The sequence below is a fragment of the Balaenoptera borealis genome, assembly GCF_965194805.1.
Source record: "Balaenoptera borealis genome assembly, chromosome: 8".
Taxonomy (NCBI): Eukaryota; Metazoa; Chordata; class Mammalia; order Artiodactyla; family Balaenopteridae; genus Balaenoptera; species Balaenoptera borealis.
The window spans coordinates 10,102,137-10,121,358 of record NC_138865.1 but is presented as its reverse complement, the minus strand read 5'-3'; the positions used below and the strand labels follow the sequence as shown (position 1 = coordinate 10,121,358).

At 41.1% G+C, this 19,222-nt stretch overlaps 1 protein-coding gene across 2 annotated transcripts in view; it reads left to right on the top strand.

Annotated features, from left to right (window-relative positions):
• The first annotated feature begins 1,667 nt into the window (after positions 1 to 1,667).
• EXTL3 (exostosin like glycosyltransferase 3) overlaps positions 1,668 to 19,222 on the top strand; it is a 64,630-nt gene continuing 47,075 nt past the window's right edge. The window contains exon 1 of one of the 2 annotated variants that reach the window (XM_082402774.1): positions 1,668 to 1,771. The gene's annotated coding sequence lies outside the window, so the exon portion shown is untranslated. The remainder of the gene's footprint in view (positions 1,772 to 19,222) is intronic. The other variant, XM_082402773.1, reaches the window with a different exon arrangement.

Here is a 19,222-nt window from a genome sequence, read left to right as displayed (position 1 = left end):
TCTTCATTGTGGTGTGCAGGCTTCTGATGTGGAGCACAGGCTCTAGGCGCATGGGCTTCAGTAGTTGTGGCACACGGGCTCAGTAGTTGTGGCTCACGGGCTCTGGAGCGCAGGCTCGGTACTTGTGGCGTACGGGCTTAGTTGCTCCGCGGCACGTAGGATCTTCCTGGACCAGGGCTCGAACCCGTGTTCCCTGCATTGGCAGGCGGATTCCTAACCACTGCACCACCAGGGAAGCCCAGAAAGGGGTTGTTTTTGTACATATATGACGGTGGTACGACTTTGAAGGTTTAAGTTTGTCCTTAGTAATAAAGGGAAAAGGAGAGGTAAGAGTGCAGTGAGAGGGGAGAGTAAGGAGATGTCAGGAAAGAGAGAAGAAAAGGGGGATCAGAAAAAGGAGGGGTGGATGGGTTTGGGGAGATGAAGAGTGTGCTCTGGAGAACAGGTTGCTAGGTTTTTAAAAGTTTTGTTTTGCAAATGGAAGCCTTTGCCCAAACTGTCCCATGTCGGCCTCTGGGCTCCACCAGGAAGGGTGTGTGGATGAGACAGGGCAGCTGTGGAGGGGTCTCAGGGGGTGCAGTCTGTCTAACGTACAGACCACCCAAGTACGGGGATCCCAGCCCACCCCTGCCTTGCCTCCCCAGCTTCTTCGGGCCCTGGTGTGTGTCGGGTTCCCTGGTTGGAAAACCCTGGAGTAGAAGCCCCGCCCTTTGGAAATTAAAAGCATGTTTAAAAAAAGTTGAAGCAAATTTGATCTTAGATCATATCGCATTTACGGATTTTAAATAATGGCTTAAACGCATTCCTGAGTGAACAGTAATAATCAGGTGTGTCTTCCAGGACTGGTGGAGTTCCTTCACCCACTCCCATCATTTCAGTTATAAAGTTTTGTCCTGACTTTGCAAGTGTGGAAGTTGACAGCGACGCGTCTCTTAGGGCCGTAGGAATATGTGCGCTTTTCCGCTCACAGGGGTTGGCTCTTAAGTATTTCAAACGGCATCGCCTTTTCCTCCCAGTTTTGGTTGATCACGCCAACACGACTGGACTAAACCATTGTTTTTGCAAAGCCCCGGGATTTTTTCCCCTAGGCATTCACGCCGTCCAGCCTTTTCTTTGTTGTTAAATAATCAGAGTGTTTCACAACTCCAGACCATTGCCGGAGACCGGTCAGCTCATTGAGGAAGGCCTTTTCTGTGGGGATGGCTTTATTTTTACACCTGAAGTTCACCGGGCCGCTCCAAGCGGCTGAGGTTCTGGAGTCAGAACGCGATCCAGAACCGGCGGGAGCATTCTCTTCGCACCCCCCGGAGAGGTTTTTCGGAAGGGGTGAGGGGCATTGGTAGGACGCGGGTCTGAGGGCCCAGAGGGGCGGGCACGCGCTTCCTCCCCGCGGGCGTCTCCCACAATCCCCGGCGCGGCCGCTCGCGGTGCCCAAGGCCTTGGCGGCCCTTCGGGCGCGGTCGGCAAAGTTGCTGACGCCTCCGCCCCGCCCCCTTTGCCCCCGCCCACCGCCTACTCCCCGCCCCCCACGCTCCCCCCGCGCCCCCGCCGCCACCCCACCCCCCGCTCGCGAGCGCCCGTGTTCGGCCATTTCCGGCGCGGCGCACTTCGGCAAGTTCCGCCGGCGCTGGTCGGAAATGGCTGCCAGCCTGCAGGGGGAGCTGAGGATCCGGCGCGGCCTGGAAGGCGGGCTGCAGGCGGCGAGAGCGGCTATTGGGAACCCGAGTCTCGCGCAGGAGGCGGTGGCGGCTCGTCCCTGAACTGGAAGCCGGTAGGACTCCTGGTGGCGGCGGGAGCCCGGAGCAGCCGGGGCGCCAGCCCGGAAGGGGCTCGTGGTAGGGATCCCGGGGCCGGCCGCGAACGCCGGGCACCGGGCGGGTCCGGGTCCGGCCGCTTCGGGGCCGCTGGAGCCGGCGAGAGGCTGCTGCCCGGTACGGCGGGGGCGTGCAGCCTCGGAGTAGGCCTTCCCAGACGTCTCGGGAGAGGACTTCCAGAGCCTTAGCCACCAGCGAGGGGGGGGGTAACGTAACGGGCCCCCTCGGGGGTATGGGGGGGTCTAAAGGCGACCTCCCCACCCCCAGACGCCCCCTATAGTCCCAGTTACCTCGCACCCACCTCCACCCCTTTTTCTAAAGGCTCGGCCTCAGCTGTGCAGCCCTCTCCCCTCCTTTCCCCCTGTGTTTGTCCAGCTGCTTGTGCAGAGCATCTTCGGTCCACGAAGGGGCCTCCCAGACTGCCCCCCTCCCCTTTTCTGCGTGCACACACTCCCAGGTCTGCTTTCCGCTGCATTCAGACACAGCCGCCAGCAGCTGCTCTTCCTCTGGCTCTTTTCAGCAGGCTCGCCTCCTTTCATGAGGAGCCCACAGTCAGAATAGCCACTTCCTGCCCGAGGGTCCAGGTGCTGCCGTTCTGTGCTTCTGGGGCCCTGGGGCCCAGGCTCTGAAGCGATGGGCCCAGCGCTGCTTGGGCCGGAGAGGGGCTGCGGAGTGCGCGTCTACACGACTGAGATCTTAGCCGAGTTATCCGGATTACCCGGCACGGTTCAGTGCGAATCCGGAACCCTATGGAGACGGGGCAGGGCTGCCAGACTGCAGAGAGAGGCTGTTTCTCTTCTCCACGTTGAGCCAGTGGTTCAGAACCTTTTTAGGTTTTTGTGGCTCTCAAAAGACTTGAATTTGGTGGATTCCTCCCGCCTCTTTTCTTTTCAGAAATTCTAAGGGGCTTCATCAGGTCCTCTCGGTTCTGCTCCTTTGGAGGAGGAGAGGCAGAGCGCATGTCCAGTTTTTTTCCCCATATGTGGTTTATCTTAAGAGGTCTCTTTATATTTCTTCTTCTCGCTTTCTTGCTCCGATTTAGGTAGCTTCATTTTTGAAGGCTGGGCTCCCCATGTTTTCTTTCGTTTTTTAAAAAATCTGTGCATTGTAGTCACGAAGACGGCATTTCCCCCCGTTTTGCTCAGCCAGTGTCTCGCACTCTGGTTCAGTTATTCTAAGTGTACTGAGTTCCTGAGATCGTAACCTGGGAGGTCCTGATAGTCTTGAGTGGAGCTCAGCGTTCTCACCAACTTTTACCAGGGGGACTTTTAAATATTTCATGGTGAAAGAAGACCCATGTTCTTAAACTCATACTTGGTGTGTTAAAAATACCTTTTCCTGTGGGAATTTCCTGATCTTCTGCCTGTGAGGAGTCGTTAGTACTCATAAATATTGATATGAGGGAAACTGGCCTCAGTGCTTTCCGGAAGAGGATTAGAATCGTGAATGTTCAGAATACTTGGAACATGGTTTATTTAATACTTGAAGGGATGGCCACTGCTCTCCGGGGGGCATACCTACTGGACAAACAATTGCCGAGCTTGCGTCTTCAGGTCCCCACCCCTCACTTTACTAAGGGGAAGAAAACCTGGCATTAAATGCTTAGCGTGTGTAGTTGGAATCTTTTTATGATTAGGCCTCAGTGTTTTAACCTGTGAATACAAAGAGTTTAAGCAAACAGGTTTGAGAGAAATGAGTCAGGGGTAAAGTTAAGCCTGAGAAGTAGACCTCTAGGGGGTGAAGGGGGGAAATTCAAAGGATGGCTTGACGCCATCAGAAGAATGTATGGGGATTAGATAAGGACCTGCCCTTTCCCTCAGGGCTTTAGGCTAGCTGTTGAATGAAAACTCACTGAAGGGTGGTGCAGGAGTGAGTCCTTGGCTGCGTGGGCTGTGTGTGTGTGTGTGGGCTTCCCTAACTGAGCCAAGACTGGTAGATGGTCCCTTGGAGGAGGGTTGGAGATACTGCCTGAAGCAGAAGGAGATTCAGGTATTAGGAGAAAAATGAAGATTCCCTCCGGATCTGCTGTTGGTAGAGACTTGAATGTCTTTGCATATAATTACTTCAGAGTGAGGCAAGGAATATGAACCTTTCATAAAGTCGTAAAACTGCACTAGTTTCTGCTGGATATTAAGTTTAGCTCAGAAAACTTCTGTTAACATATTTATCTTCATTTTGGTTTTTTCCTCTTAATTTTCGGCAGCTTTTTCTTTTGAGAACCAGTAATGATAGGGTAACTAAGAGGAAAGAAAGGATTTTTAATCTATTTGTAGGTTCCTTGAAATAGTGGAGCTCAAGCAGACGGAGTTCGAGAACTCAAAAGAGGCAGGGGGAGGCTCACCTCTAAGCGTGATCTTTTCCTGCCTGAGCCAGTCCCACACTCCTTGTACACCTGGAGTTTTTCAGAGCTCTTTGGTGATATTACTAGGTGGAAAAGAAGCAGCGTGAAAAATTTTATAATCTTGGGTATATAAGAGGAATATGAAGACCCCATTCAGTGACATATTTACCTCCTCTGCACTTAGGTCATGATGTTTAGTGTAGGATTTTGCTCACGTGTACCAAAATGACCCATTAAAATCGCAGAGATGGAGCCATAGGGAAGATGAACTATGTCTCAGCATTCTGTGGTTTGTAACCTGGGAGTACTTTTACAGAAAAGTAGGCAAACTTTTCCTGTTAACAGCCAAATAGTGAGTATTTTAGGCTTTGCAACTATTCAACTCTGCTGTTGTAGACTGAAAACAACATATATTGATATATAGTACATATATACAGTATGTACATACAATAATACACACATGCAATCCATAAGTGAATGAACAAGGCTGTATTCTAATGTAACTCTATTTACAAAACAGGCAGCTGGCTGTAGTTTGCCAGTGCCTGCCTTAGAGTATCACGCCTTCACACACATGTTGCTACTTTTGTGTATTTCTCTGACTGTGCCCAATACCTTTTAGACTGATCAGTGTTATTAATGATTAACCCCCTGGATGTTTGCTTTGTTGACTGTTTATCTTATCCTCTTATATTGTCATCATTTTAACCCTCTCCTCCAACTTCCTTTTAAACCTTTTTTCAACAAATATTTGATACTCTTGAGTGAGGAATTTTAAAAAATGAATTAGATTTGGAATATGCCCTTAGCCTGTATAGTAAGAGAGATAAGACATACAAAAATACATTATGATGGTAGATTACAATAATGTCTTAAATTACTTTAGTTCTTGGCGATCATATCATACTTTCATATTTTTTTTTTCTTACACAGATTTTGATCTTTATAGTAACTCGGATAGATAAGAGGCTAAATGTTACAATATTCCTTTTTTTTGAGGGGAGAGGAAGGTAGGAAAGAAAACTGAGGCTTGGGGAGGTTTAGTTATTTGACCAGATGTAGTAAGAGGCAGCATTATTGAATCTGCCAGTAACATTTACTGACCTGTCCCTCCTTGAATACTTACAGTGATGTGAACCTCCCTGGGCAGCCCATTCTAATTTGCAGACTAGTTTTTAGGACGCTTTTCCTTATTGAGCTGCAGTTTGCCTCTCTGTGAGTGTCACCTTTTAGGGCTGTGTAGAACAAGTCTATTCCTTTTCCCTCTGACAGTTCTGCAGATGCTGGAAGACAGCCATCATGTTTCCCAAGACATGAGTTGCAAATTAGTGTGCATGGATCAAGTAAGGCCCGTGCACATAACCATTTGGCCACCCAACTTATACAAAGACTTACATTGGGAGCCAACTTTTAGAAATGCAGAGATTTCACATAAAAATCTCTTTTTCTGGCTTTTCTTGAGAAAAATTATAGGCTTTGGTGATGTAGAGCTCACATTTCTGATGGTAGTAATCTTCCTTAGATGCTAAATATGCTCTCCATTTTGCTAAGGTCTCTGCTGGCCGCCTTGGTTCATTTACTTCACTCTCAGGGCCTCTGTGGTCATTGAGATTACCATCCTTTTCCTCGGTCTTCTACTCCACAGGCTGTCGATTCCTATTTCCTTCAGCTGTTTCTTATTTGACAGTTTCAAATCCCCTCACCAATTTCTCAGTCCTCTGCCCTGTGTTCACTTTGTTAATGTCCCTCTTAAAAGTGTGGCACTCAGCACAGTGTACAGTATTCAGTATACAGTGTCAGAGTGCAGAGTGGGGTAACTTTTACTCTTTTGTTTTTGACACTATACTTCGTTTAAAAAAAAACCAGGATAAGCAGGTGATAGTTTTTTTGTTTTTCCCTAGTCAGTCATATATTCTTGATTCACTGAAATTACAGTCAACTAAAATCACAACTCTGTGTGTGTGTGTGTGTGTGTGTGTGCTGTTAGTAAGTGAAATCATTTCCCTGTAGTTTTGGGATCTAAGTGCTGAACTCTGCCTTTATCTCTTTTAAATGTTATCTGCTTAGATATTCCAGACTGATAAAATCTTTTTGTATCCTGGGTTTTTTCCAACCTTGACTTACTCTTCCCAGCCTGACTTCCTTTATTTCTGAAGTGGAGCTGTAAAGTATAAAGGCATTGTGGCTTAAAATGGAGAAGATAGTTGGTGAGGACTCCAAATTATTATTATTGGATTCAGTGGAAAATTAAGGGGGGCCTTAAAAGAAAGCATTATGCTTGAAATTTTGAAGGTGAAACGAAAGGAGGTCTTGGGGATAGCCTTGAGTTTGTAATATTTCCCTCCCCCCCCCAGTAAACAGTATGTATGTGCTTTTTGTGTGCAAGGCAGTTGTAAGTCAGCGGGGTCCTAGAATCTCAAAGGATCTTTGAGGTCATATAGTCTACCCCTTTAGTTTATGAGTTTAAAAAGGATAAGGAGCATATGAGTCAAGAAGGACAGGAATTATGAAGTTAGAGGGCCTGATGAATCAGAAAGATGGTAGTAATGATAAAGGGATGACAGAATCGGAGTCTCAAGTTGAATTCACCCATGCAGGTTGAAGTTGGATGCCTGAGTCATAAAGCTGATTTACGTATTGCTTAGCAAACTTCTACTTGAGTTTTCTGTCTCATTTAGGGAGGCTAGAGCACTAATGATATCAATTGTATGCCTCCATAGCATAAGGTGAAAATCTTATTTTCTTGAGGAATGGACACTCTTAGAGAAATTAGTTTATGCTCTAGGCACTTGCACATCAAGTTGACTGTTCCAGAAAGATCCTTCAGCAAAATCTATCTGAAGATCTTATTTAAAAAAACCTGTTTTTACAGCTCCTCCTCCCATACAGTGGAATCTGTTTTTTTCACATATTGTGAACATTTTCCCATTTGATTTAAAATGATTGAAAAGCTTATTGACAGAGATAACCATATTAATGACAGAGCGATAATCATATTAATGACATGGATTTATCGTACTTAATATTTAACCTTCCTCCTAATCTTGGACGTTTAATTTATAATTTTTTTTGCCATTATAAAGAATGCTTGGTGATTGCATTTTTATATCAATAATACAAATCTTTGTTCACATAGAATGCATTCCTAGAAAGTGAAATTGCTGAGTCGAAGATATGAATATTTTAAAGACTTATTACAGATGGCAAGTTTACATTCCTACTAATACAACGTAAGAGTACCTGTCACTGTAGCTGCCAGCAGAGTACAGAGATGTACTGTACTTTATTATACTAAATGTTTTACTTTGTAATGTGGCCATTCTTGATATTAAATCTTTTTTCTCATTCGTGATTCTTTCTTAAGAATAATTTCTGGAAGTGGAATTGTAGGGTCAAAGTGAAGGCACCATTTCAGGGCTTTTATTGCTTAAGGCCAAATTGTGCTCCAGAAAGGAGTGTCGGTTCTCCTTCCCAGCACCGGAGTATGGGAATGTACCCTCGTTAGTACCAGATACTGTAATTTTACTATTCTTTGCTGATTTATAGGTGGAAAATGTCACTGTGTCTTGTTTTAAATGTACACTTATTTGATTGCTGGGATGATTAAACATTTAAAAATGTTTAGCATTTGGGCCCCTTCTTTTTGTGTAGCTTCCTGCTTATTTCCTTTGACCACTATTGTATTGCCTTTACTTCTGTGAAAGTAATGCTGTGTTGTAAATGCTTCTACCAATCTTTTCACTGAATCTCAACTTAAAAAAAAAATATATGTAGAAGCCTTTGTTTCTTACATAGTCAGATTTGTTGAACTTTTATGGATTCCACTTTTGCCTAGATTCCTGTAAAAGTGGCTGTACTTATCTTGTGGTGAAATTACATTTATGTTTTCCTTTTGTTCTTTTTATGGTTTCATTTATTATAATTACCTCTTGAATCCATCTGGGACTTATTTTGGGATTTGGTTTGTCATGCAGGAATTCAACTTTTTTTCTAAAAAGCTAATTGTCACATTATTTATGGAAAAATCTAATGTGGTGTACTTTAAAGTGACTGCAGCAAGGTAATATTTTTCTTAATTATGAAAGCAATACATGCTTATCGTAAATGAACAAAGCCAAAATGAGTCTTTTAAGTAAACAAATAGTAAACACGTGGGTAGCAGGGTGCAGGTCGGACACGTGGATTTGTATCTGGGTTCCTCACCTTCTTGCTATATGGCCTTAAGTAGGTTACCTAACCTTGGGATTCACTCTTATTTTTCTGCAAAGTAGAAAAAACAAGCCTACCCCCAAGATGGTTGATGTGAGGATGAAATGAGAAAGTATATGTAAAGTGTGTTATCTAGAGTGCATTGTAAATATATATATAGTTATAACAAGTGAAAGGTCTACCCCCCACGTCTTCCAAAAGTCTATGATGTAGTCTGTAGACTTCCTGCATGAATAAGGTATATTGCTCTTTGACTTCCTTAGTTGTCTGTAATTACATTGATTCAGATGTCATCAATCTGAATGAGGATTGTCATCAGTTCTTTGTTAGACCAATACTTTTGAGTTTTATTGAGTTGTGTGCTCTGCATTAAAATCACCTGGGAGCTTTGTCAAACTGCAGGAGCTTGGGCCCCATACTTGGGAATTCTGATTCAGTTAATGTTTGGTGGGCCTGGGTTTATCATGTGAAAACATTCTTAGCTGATTGGTGCATCTGATTTGTAACCCGAGTTAAAAACTGACTTGTGAGACAATGTGATTTTGATTTGTGGGATGTTATCAAACTGGTGGGAAGGGAAACAGATACACGAATTGGCATAATTTTCCAATTGAGGACTTATCCTGGGAGTTGAGACTTCTGGGTTCAGGTTTATTGCTGACTAAATGCAGCAGTATTGTGACCTGGGTTAATGAAGAGTGTTAGTTTGCTTGTTAATACCTGTACACTGTTGAGCAGTGGAAGGAACGCTTATTACTAACGGGTGAGCTCCTTTTGTGTCTGCTAGGGGCATCTGTGGAACACCTTTGGACTTAGACATCTGTTCTTGAGCCCAAGCAATACTTGTTTTTCCTTGTTTTCAAAGCCCTGTAATAAGGGTGGCTCAGCTCTGTGGTTCTTTGTGATTGTATCATAATCTTGACTCGTAACTCAGTAAGTATGTCAATGCACAACCAGTTTTTCTCACCTGATTTTGGTTTTTAATTGCTGACAACTTTGTATTTCCTTTGTTTTACACCCAGGTTAAATTTGTGCAGTAAATAAACTGTGGTGGTTGTATTGTGAAAAACACATGACTCGCTCTCCTGTAACTTGTGAATTGCCTACAATCAGTTTTTGCAAGTCATTTTTTATCAACAGTTAGCTTCCCTGGAAAGTGCCTTTTGTTATTTTAAACCATAAAAGAGAGAAGTCATAGTCTTAACAGTAGTGCTAGTATTGGGAAATTTATTTTAGTTTGTTTAATTTGTTTAGCTTATTAACATCCAGATTTTTGAATTAGGTACTAGGTAACAGGGTGTTTGTCATGCCTGTGCTTAGCAGGAAATCAGGAAATCATGTTCTCTGGGGTTGTTATAGTATTTAAAAATTTCTGAAATATTGCTTTCAACCTTATTGAAATGATTTTCTGTACAGAACTATCTTTATCTAGTTTGAAAGGCTTGCGGCAATGGCAGTAAGAGCAGCAATGTACAAACGGTTCTGTAGCACCTGCTCCTGGGTTGTAATAGGATTCTGCCTTCTGGATGGGCTCATGTAGTACTACCTGCACAGGTGCACAGGTAGGTCATTCACTCTGAGTATATTGTTTTCTTGTTTTGTTTAGCAGATAAACAAATATGAATATAAGGTTGACTTTAGGTTTGGAATAGTATTACCATGTGTTTTAATTATAACTATCATTATCTGTGGTTACAGTACAGCTGTAGTAAATATGGATAGTTTAAAATTAATTTATGCATGATGTGCCTGTGCTCTGTGTTCCCTGAGTTAACATCACAGGCAGTTTATCATAATGGTTAAGACATAGAGAGTGTGGGCCTTAGAGTAACTTTGAGTTGAATCCAAGTTTTACTCAATATGGATGCCCCTGGGCAAGTTACCTAAGCTCTGTGCTTTGGTTTTCTCGTGTATAAAGTGGGAATAATAGTAATACCTACTTCGTAGGATTCTTGTGAAGATTAAGTATGTGAAGGAATACAGTAGGTCTAATCTAGCACACAGTAAACAGTCAATAGATGTTAGCTGTTATTACAGTTATTTAATATATTAAAGTCAGTTGAAGGTTTCATTTGGGAACATCTGGAAGGTGTCTAGCTTCTCTGCTTCTTGCTCCATTCTCCCTTCATACGTTTCAGATGTAATGCATAACAGCAGACCAAGTGGAACCAGCTATTCCCTTCTTTCCTCCCTTCTGTTTTCTTTCTCTCTTCCATTGAGTGTTTTACTTTAGTTCAGTTTATTTATTTATTTATTTTTTAATGAGGAAGATTATACAACTTTGTTGAAAGGCATTAAAGAAGACCTAAATAAACAGTGATATGCCAAATCCATGATAGGAAGTTTCAATATCAGAGTGTTTTAGTTTTAAAAGAAGAAAGGTCGAGTCAGTAGGATGGTTATTATATCAATTGACTCTTGAAAGCAAGGTCCTCGTTGCTGGTAATGTTCCCACTGATGACGGAAGAGTTTGCCATGGTGATAAGGAATGTCAGCAGAGAAGGTGCTCAAAGAGGAGGCAATGTGGTAGAGATGGTAGAGGGCACGGGTGTGTTGAGGCATAGGAGGGAGGAGATGAAGGGGCAAGACAAGCATATGCAGAACTCCGAATGAGAACTCTTAAGCCCCAGCTGACTTCTCAGCTTATCTTCTGGACTTCTGACTTGAATTACTTACCATTTCAGCTTTCCAGGAACATAGCTGGTTTCAAGCCCTCAAGTGAGTGGCTAGCACATGAAGAATTCTACTTTCCATTTATCAGCAAAAAAATTTTGATTAGGGAAAGTAAAAAGTAGGGCATCCGCCGTGGTCTGAATGATAAATCTCTGTGCACAAGTATTTTGAACTTTTTCCCCCTCTTTATTGGGAGAAGACACTTACTAACATAACCTCCTTATACTCAGAGGAGATGTACCCTTGCTGCCATTGGAACATTGAGGTGTAGATGTCTGTGTTGCTGACCATTGGAAAAGAGATATCAGAAGGGAGATCAAGGTTAGAGAGGTAAATTTGAGAATCATCCAATCAGGGGGTGCTAATTGAAGCTATTGGCAAGCTCCAGTAAATGAAGATAAAGAGAGAAGAGGACAAGGGACAAACCCCTGAGGAACAACTGTATTTAAGGAGTGGCAAAAGGAACCAGAGAGTGAGCTGTTGCGGTGGAGAACCAGGAGAACGGATGAGTAAATTATATAAAATACAAATTAACTTAATATGAGACATTGGGGCAGGAATGAGGATGACAGAACTATTTGATAGAAATAAAGGTGTGAATAAATGGAGACAATGAATGTTCATGCTTCTGGATAAGATTAACTATATAAAATAACACTTCCCTACTTAAGTGCAATATAATTTAATTCTTTTTATATATTACTGAATTCTGTTCACTAATATTTGTTCAGTGTTTTTTGTCTATATTCATGAGTGAGATTTATCTGTAGTTTTCTTTTTTGGTGCTCTCTTTGGTTTGGGTATCAGGGTTGGTAAAATGGACCGGGAATCTCCCCCCTGTCCCCCCGGAAGAGACCGTGTAGCATAGGTATTTATACTTTAAACATGTAGTAGAATTCTCCAGTGAAAGCCTTTGGGGCTGGACATTTCTTTTTGGGGAGTTTTAAAATTACAAAGTCAATTTATTTAATAGTTATAGGACTAATTATCTATTTCCTATTGGGTGAGTTGTGGTGTTTGTGTTTTTTGAGGCATTGGTTCATTTCATCTGAGTTGTCCAATTTATGTGTGTTGAGTTGTTTATAGTCTTCCTTTGTTATCCTTTTTTTTTTTGTTTTAAATTAATTAATTAATTTATTTTTGGCTGTGTTGGGTCTTCGTTTCTGTGCGAGGACTTTCTCTAGTTGCGGCGAGCGGGGGCCGCTCTTCATCGTGGTGCGTGGGCCTCTCACTATCACGGCCTCTCTTGTTGCGGAGCATAGGCTCCAGACGCGCAGGCTCAGTAGTCGTGGCTCACGGGCCCAGTTGCTCCGTAGCATGTGGGATCTTCCCAGACCAGGGCTCGAACCCGTGTCCCCTACATTGGCAGGCGGATTCTCAACCACTGTACCACCAGGGAAGCCTTGTTATCCTTTTGATGCCTGCAGGGACTGTAGTGATATCCCCTGTTTCATTCCCCATGTTAGTAATTTGTATCTCTTTGTCAGTCTTGAGCAGGTTTGTCAAAATTCTTGACAAACTTATTGTTTTTACTGATTTTTCTCTTTTGTTTTTATGTTTTTTATTTCATTGATTTCTGCTCTTTATTCTTTCTTTCCTTCTGCTTACTTTGGGTTTATTTTGTTCTTTTTCTAGGTTCTTGAAGTAGGAGCTTAGGTTATTGATTTGAGACATTCCCTCTTTTCTAATGTAAGCATTTCATGCATAAATATTCCTCTCAGCACAGCTTTAGCTGTGTCCCATAGATTTTTTATTTAATCTATCATATTTTATTTAATCCTCACAATAACCCTGGAGGTAAGTAGGGATTTTCAATATGACTTTAAGGAGGAAATTGTGTAACATTCTTAAATTCTCAAAGTTGAGTCCTGAGCCAGAGAGTCTAATTGCAAGTCCAGATGGCCTTCAAGCCTCCTCCTAGCTGTGAAATTCTCTCTCTTTATTTTACAGTGTTTCATTTTCCTTGAACCAAGACTATATAGGCTCTAAATCTCAAACTTGATTGAAAATGAAAATGTAAAACTAAGATTTTCATCTAGTATTGTTATTTATTGAGCAGTGTGACCTGGAACCCAGAACTATGTGATATTTTGCAGAGGGATTTCAAAAGAGGTCAGAAAAATAGTTTCATTCTACAAGGAGCTTTTAAGTCCAGCTGGAGAGAAACAAATTGCTTAAATGAAACTTATGAACAGTTGATCAAATTCTGAATCCTCTAATACTGAATACAGTGGGAATTTAGAGAGTTTAGAAATCGAGTGTAGTTAGAGAACACTATATGGAAGAGGTGGGACTCTAAAATGGCCCCAGAGAGTAAGTGGGATAGGTGGAAAAGAGGAAGAACGCTGTTCCAAGTGTCCAGTGAGTCTGTTGAGCAAGTGAGATGGAGAAGGTTGGAGAAAGAGCACAACTTGAGCCAGCTCGTTCTTTGTGTAGGGTTGAGCTTGAAAGATTCACTAAACGTACGTGGAATAGTTGAAGTAGGGCGTGTAGGTAGAGCCATCCTTGATTACAGAGGATCGTGGAAGTTCAGCAAAAGAGTGATTATGAGCAGCAGACTGATGTAAAAAAAAAACAAAAAACATTTAGAGATAGAAAAATTGGCAAAACACATGAACTGATAGTGCATGAAAAGAGAAGTACAGATACTCAATGAGCAAAAATTGTTCGACCTCCAATAATAAAGGGTAAATTAAAACAATAGAATGACATTTTATCCAACTGTCTTTTTTTTAAAAAAGGCATTCGGTTGGATTAATTAGGTTAATTAATGCTTAACTGCAGCAACAGACTCTGAAATCTTAGTGGCCTAACATAACAAAAGTTTATTTCTCACTCTTCACAGTTCAGGTGGCGCTCTTCCGTGGCTCCTCTCCAGTGGTGACTCAGGGGTCTGGGTTGCTTTTATCTTGCCACTTCATAGTTTTAGAGTTTTTTGCTTTCAATCTCTCAAGTGGTGGGGGGAAGAAGAATCCATAGCTATTCTTAACTGCCTTGTATTGGAAAGGATACCTTACTTCTACTCACATTCCCTTTGGCAAGAACTAGTCTTAACGGCTGCAGCCAAACTGTAAGGCAGAGTGGGAAATGTAGGAGAGCAAATACATTCTCGTGGAGTAATAACCATTTCTGTCACACCATTATTGGCGAACGGATGCCCTCTGTATTGTTGGTGGGAGGATAAATGGTCATCTTTCTCGTAGACAGTCATTTTTAAAATGGTAAGATATTCTTGCTCTGACCTATGTTAAAATTTTCTTTCTAAGGAAATAGCTGTGGATGTATGCAAAGATAGCTACAAAAATAGTTGTTATAGCTTTGATTATAATGAAAAATTGGAAACAAATGTCTAACAAAAGGGGACTGGTTAAATAAATTATGGTCTTGCTGTATTTAGTTATTGATGATCATGTAGTATAGCATCTAATGATGTGGGGCATTACATTGTTCTTGTTATAAGTGGAAAAAATCAGATTACAAAAAACATACACCCCGTTTTTGTAAGCATGTTTATTCATGCACAGACAAAAGACTGGAGGCGATCTCTGGTTTTGGCAGAATAGCAGACTAGATCAATATAAACCCCCCCTGCTACAAAATGCATATTTCACTCTCAAGAAAGATAAATCCTTATTAAAATAAAAAGGTGGGGTGGGGGCAGGGGAGGTTGGGGATTGAAAAAGCATCTGATGAGCAGTCTGAGGCTATAGCCGTTTAGGGTGTTTGCCAGTTTTAGTAACTTGCATTTTAGTTTCCACAGAGATAAGAGAAAGAGCCTTGCGCCTGTGAGTGTTAAACTGAGACATCAGATAAGAGTATGGATCTTAAAAGCGTTGAACATTTACTAAAGGAGTGGATAGACTAGAAAAAAATCTACCTGTGAGCACACACAGAGAGATGTCTCTCTTAGCAAGATCCAGAGCTGGTTGGGGAAGGGAATATTCACTGAGAACTCATGACCATGGATTTCCCTTCATACGAGTTTTGTGTTCAAATTTACAGTACTTGTGGGATCTGGGAGAATCTCCAGACTGAGAATTGACATAAAAAGTGGTCTAAGGCTGATAACATGACAGAGGTATCTGGAAGACACAAACTGTTCTGGAAGGACATATCTTCAACCCAGACCACATAGATTTCCCAGAAATAAAGCACAACTAAAAATGAACTCAATACAGAATTATAAAGCATGGGAGGAAACAATCTACTATTCCTCTATGAGCAAGAATCAGCAGACAGAACAAACTAAACACATGAAGAGAAGGAATAGAAAACGTGAGAAAGAATAGGTGCTATCATAAAAATAAGACAAATTTTTAAAAAGGGTCAATAGAATTTCTGGAAATGTAAAATAGTCATTGAAATTAAAACTCAGTGGGTAGGATAAACAACCACTTTGACACAGAAGAGAGAATTAATGAATTAGATCAGGAGTTGGCACACTATGGCTTGTGGGGTAAATCTTGGTTGTGGCTTATTTTTTTACAGCCTGCATGGAAAGAATGGTTTTTACATTTTTGAAGGGTTGTTTAAAAAAAGAGACAAATGAAAATATTTTACATAGACTGTTTGTGGCTCCCAAAACCTAATATATTTACTCTCTGGCTGTTTACTGAAAACGTTTCCTGACCCCTCAACTGGATAGACCTGAGGAAATTTCCAGATGGTAGCACAAAGGACAAAAGAGAAAATATAGAAGAAAGGTTTAAAGACATGGAGTATGAAATGAGGAGGTCTGACATATGTCTAGTCATCTAATAGAAGTTCAAAAAGGAGAGAATGAGTGACAGGCACTATACAAATAGATAATGACTAAATAAACAAAAAAAGCAAACAGATAATGACTGAGACTTTTCTGGATTGATGAAAGACACACATCTTAAGAAACAGAAAGTTTGATGAGTGCTGAGCGTTCCCCACCCCCCAGATTCCACATGTAGACACATGCAGAATTCCAAAGGCAAAAAGATCTTAAATATAGCCAGAATGAAAAGTCAGGTTATCCACAAGGCACAACAGTTAGACCGACATCTCACATCTCAACAGCAATAATAGAATCCAGAGGATTCTTCACTGTTGGTGGAAAAGAATTATTAACCTAGAATGGTATATCCAGCTAGATCATTATTCAGGATTTAGGGTGAAATAAAGTGTTTTCACAAGAAAACAAGAGTTTACCACCAACAGGCTCTCACTGGAGGAACTACTTCAGGAAAAAAGAAGCAACCAGAGGGAAGGAATAAAATGCAAAAAGGAGTGGAATTCTGAATAAGGAAATTGGTAAATATGTGGGTGAATCTAAACAAGCATGAATTGCAGTAATGATAATAAGGGCTAACATTGAGAGTGTAAAAACAAGATGGAGCTAAAATATCAGTCAATATTGATGTAAAAGTCAAGAGAGAGGTCATCATAGGTAAAGATCTTTTATTAAGAAGAGGGATAAAATATTAGAGATAATGTTAAATTTTCAACTTAAGTCATAAATTGAATATATAACTGCCAGACTGGTAGAGGGTTAAAAAAAAAAAAAAAAAAAGAAAAGTATGCCATCTCTTGGGAAAATTGTGTTTACTCCAGTGTTTATAGTTCTTCTAAACAGTGTCCAACACACAATAAAAAATCGCAAGATTACAAAGAAACAGGTAAATATGACCTACAATCAAGAGAAAAATAGAATAAAATCCACAGGCGCCCTAGATGTTGGAATTAGATAAGAAATTTAATTCTCATAAATGTGCTAAAGAAAATGGAGGAAAAGATGGAAAAAATTAATAGATGAAGAATTTCAATAGAGAAATGAAATCTCTAAAAAAGAACTTAATGGACATTCTTTTTTTTTTTTTAATAATAAAAAGTGATCTTTCTCTGTTTCTTCCCAAGAGTTACCACTTTTTTTTTTTAATTAATAGCTACTTTATTTATTTATTTATTTATTTTTTAGCTGTGTTGGGTCTTTGTTTCGTGTGAGGGCTTTCTCTAGTTGCGGCAAGCGGGGGCCACTCTTCATCGTGGTGCGGGGGCCACTCTTCATCACGGTGCGCGGGCCACTCTTCATCGCGGTGCACGGGCCTCTCACTATCGCGGCCTCTCTTGTTGCGGAGCATAGGCTCCAGACGCGCAGGCTCAGTAGTTGTGGCTCACGGGCCCAGTTGCTCCGTGGCATGTGGGATCTTCCCAGACCAGGTCTCGAACCCGTGTCCCCTGCATTAGCAGGCAGATTCTCAACTACTGCGCCACCAGGGAAGCCCCAATGGACATTCTTGAACTGAAAAATATAATACCTGAAATTAAGAATTTATTGGATGGAATTAACCTTAAACTAGAAATAGCAGAAGAATGGTTTGGTGAACTCAAAGACAGGTCAGTTGAAATTATTCAAGCTAAAGCATTATTAGAGGAAATAAAAAAGATTGATTTAGAGTAATGCACAGGATAAACTGATGGGGAATGTGAGATTAGGCATAATGGTTTGTTATGGTCCAGTACTAGGTTGAAAGCAGTTGGATAAAAGGAAGGGATAAATGCAAACATTATTGTAAATTATTATTATTATAAATATATTATTACCATAATTATTATTATTATAAAAAAGAATGGATGCAGTTTGGCAGATCTAAAAATAACTCCAGGACTTGTAGCTAATAAATAGACTGCTATATGTGAGATACTGTACAGGGTATTTTTTACTCACTGCTATATCTCTAATTTTTATAACAATCCTGAACATGAGTGTTCTCTTTTACTTAAGAAAAAAATGCAGCTCAGAGTGGTTAAGTGATCGTCTAATAGCTTACAAAGCTGGGGTTTGATCCAGATCTGGCTAGCTCTGAGGTCTATACTCCTTGCTGTATATCACATTGTTTCTAGTTTGTAAGACTAGAAGAGTGTAATATCATGGGCAGAACTGAAAGTTATTGGAAAGAGGGAATATTTGGAATCATGTAATGGCCATAGTGTATCCTAGGGGAGGTATCCTTTAGGGAGCTGGAAATACTGGTCTACTAGTATTTTGGGGGTACTTTGGGGGTTGACGCCATTTCAACGAATGGATTCAGTACCAGATTATGTCAAAAGCCTTGAGGAGTGCTTTCTATATGAGGTAGGAGGACGACTGGGTGCCAGCAAAGCAGAAAGGGACAATACATAAATGAAAAGATATTATGAAGGAAATCAGTAGATCAGTGCCAGAAAGTGTCAGAGGGTAAGAAAGGCTACCTTAAACAGGAATATCAAGAAATTAAGATCTGAAGGATGAGGAGGAGTCAACCAGAGAAGAGCCTAGGCAAGAGCATTCGAGACTAAAAGATCAGCAAGTATAAAGCTTCTGAAGCAGTTAAGAGCTTGGCTGGTTGAAGAACTGAAAGGAGGCCAGCGTAGCTAAAGCTGAATGAGCAAGTATGGCAGTGATGTCATATGAGATTAGCTTGGTGGTCGGGGAGCTAGTTATGAAGGGCCTGGCGGTGTAGCGGGAAAGCACTGAAAATTTTTAAGGAAAGGAGATCCCTGGTCTAACTCGTGTTTTAAGAAGATGATTCTGATTGCTGTGCGTAGACTGCATTGTAGGGGGCAGGCTGACAAGTTGGGCATTCAGTGCTGTGGCAGATGGCAGAATTGATGAGATTGCTCCTTATCAGTGTTCCAGGTGACATTTATTTCTAGATCCTAACACCTTCGTTGTCATTTTCCAGAGAATGACAGAAGAGATTCTAAGGGTTTTCTTTTTCTTTTGTGCTTGCAATAATTTAATTAGCTGTTTAGGAAAGAAAGTTCATGCTTTTGGGCACTGATGACACTTTTGCCTAATTTCAGTAAAAGAGATGGAACATGATGGGGATAAAATTTTTTGAGTCATTGTTGAATTACTGGTTTCCATTAGAACGTTGGTTTCTATTCCCAGTTCTGTTCACTGTAGGTTGGTAGCACTAGCAATATTAGATTAAGTATCGTCAGTCTCCAAATAACTTTTAAAAAAACATTTTGTTTAGACTCTGTATAATTTATTTTTGAGTTTTTAATATGAGAAATGTTAAACATATATAAAAGCAGATATGCATGTATCCCCATAATTCAGTGTCAACAGTAATTTGCTCATGGCTAATCTTGTTTCACTGATATCCCAGAATACTCCTCACCACCCTCATCCTGTTTATTTTTAAGCAAATTCCAGATAAATCCTCTATAA